This window comes from Eutrema salsugineum, unplaced genomic scaffold (genome assembly GCF_000478725.1).
Source record: "Eutrema salsugineum unplaced genomic scaffold, Eutsalg1_0 scaffold_23, whole genome shotgun sequence".
NCBI classification, from domain to species: Eukaryota; Viridiplantae; Streptophyta; class Magnoliopsida; order Brassicales; family Brassicaceae; genus Eutrema; species Eutrema salsugineum.
Window position 1 is genome coordinate 1,705,666 of NW_006256805.1, and position 2,438 is coordinate 1,708,103.

A 2,438-nucleotide genomic window follows, 5' to 3' on the forward strand; every position below is an offset into this window, starting at 1 on the left:
AAAAGAATAAGAAAACAAGTAATGATGCATCTCTTTCGACATTTAGGAGTCTGTACTTCTTAGTTGTAAGCTAAGATCTCCATCTTGTCAATATAGCGCCATTTTTTATCTGAATATGACTTTTCTTAAGCAGAGTCCGAGTTATCTGATTTTCATAGGAGAGTTTAAGTGTAGCTAAACGAATAAGAAAACAAGTAAATGATGCATCTCCTTCCACATTTAGGAGTCTTTACTTCTTAGTTGTAAGCTCAGAACTCCATCTTGTCAATATAGCACCATTTTGGATCAGAATATGACTTTTCTTAGACAGAGTCCCAGTTTTCCGATATTCATAGGAGAGTCTGAGTGTAGCTAAAGGAATCAGAAAACAAGTAAATGATGCATCTCCTTCCACATTTAGGAGTCTTTAATTCTTAGTTGTAAGCTCAGAACTCCCTCTTGTCAATATAGCGCCTTTTTTTATATGAATATTACTTTTCTTAAACAGAGTCCCAGTTTTCTGATTTTCATAGGAGAGTTTTAGTGTAGCTAAAGGAATAAGAAAAAAAGTAATGATGCATCTCCTTCCACATTTAGGAGTCTCTACTTCTTATTTGTAAGCTCATAACTCCCTCTTGTCAATATAGTCCCATTTTGGATTAGAATATGACTTTTCTTAAACAAAGTCTTAATTTTCTGATTTCATAGGAGAGTATAGGTGTAGCTAAAAGAATAAGAAAACAAGTAAATTATGCATCTCCTTCCATATTTAGGAGTCTCTACTTCCTATTTGTAAGCTCATAACTCCCTCTTGTCAATATAGTGCCATTTTGGATCAGAATATGACTTTTCTTAAACAAAGTCCCAATTTTCTGATTTTCATAAGAGAGTTTTGGTGTAACTAAAAGAATAAGAAAACAAGTAAATTATGCATCTCCTTCCATATTTAGGAGTCTCTACTTCCTATTTGTAAGATCAGAACTCTCTCTTGTCAATATAGTGCCATTTTAGATCAGAATACTAATTTTCATGAACAGAGTCTCAGTTTTCTGATTTTCATAGGAGAGTTTAAGGGTAGCTATAGGAATAAGAAAACAAGTAAATGATGCATCTCGTTCCACATTTAGGAGTCTTTACTTCTTAGTTGTAAGCTCAGAAGTCCATCTTGTCAATATAGCGCCATTTTTTTATCTGAATATGACTTTTCTTAAAAAGAGTCCCAGTTTTCTGATTTTCATAGGAGAGTTTAAGTGTAGCTAAACGAATAAGAAAACAAGTAAATGATGCATCTCCTTCCACATTTAGGAGTCTTTACTTCTTAGTTGTAAGCTCAGAACTCCATCTTGTCAATATAGCACCATTTTGGATCAGAATATGACTTTTCTTAGACAGAGTCCCAGTTTTGCGATATTCATAGGAGAGTCTGAGTGTAGCTAAAGGAATCAGAAAACAAGTAAATGATGCATCTCCTTCCACATTTAGGAGTCTTTAATTCTTAGTTGTAAGCTCAGAACTCCCTCTTGTCAATATAGCGCCTTTTTTTATATGAATATTACTTTTCTTAAACAGAGTCCCAGTTTTCTGATTTTCATAGGAGAGTTTTAGTGTAGCTAAAGGAATAAGAAAAAAGTAATGATGCATCTCCTTCCACATTTAGGAGTCTCTACTTCTTATTTGTAAGCTCATAACTCCCTCTTGTCAATATAGTGCCATTTTGGATCAGAATATGACTTTTCTTAAACAAAGTCTTAATTTTCTGATTTTCATAAGAGAGTTTTGGTGTAACTAAAAGAATAAGAAAACAAGTAAATTATGCATCTCCTTCCATATTTAGGAGTCTCTACTTCCTATTTGTAAGCTCATAACTCCCTCTTGTCGATATAGTGCCATTTTGGATCGGAATATGACTTTTCTTAAACAAAGTCCCAATTTTCTGATTTTCATAAGAGAGTTTTGGTGTAACTAAAAGAATAAGAAAACAAGTAAATTATGCATCTCCTTCCATATTTAGGAGTCTCTACTTCCTATTTGTAAAATCAGAAATCTCTCTTGTCAATATAGTGCCATTTTATATCAGAATATTAATTTTCATGAACAGAGGCTCTGTTTTCGGCATTTTCATAGGAGAGTTTATGTGTAGCTAAAGGAATAAGAAAACAAGTAAATGATGCATCTCCTTCCACATTTAGGAGTCTTTACTTCTTAGTTGTAAGCTAAGAACTCCATCTTGTCAATATAGCGCCATTTTTGATCTGAATATGACTTTTCTTAAACAGAGTCCCAGTTTTCTGATTTTCATAGGAGAGTTTAAGTGTAGCTAAAGGAATAAGAAAACAAGTAAATGATGCATCTCCTTCCACATTTAGGAGTCTTTACTTCTTAGTTGTAAGCTCAGAACTCCATCTTGTCAATATAGCGCCGTTTGGATCAGAATATGACTTTTGCTTAAACAGAGTCCC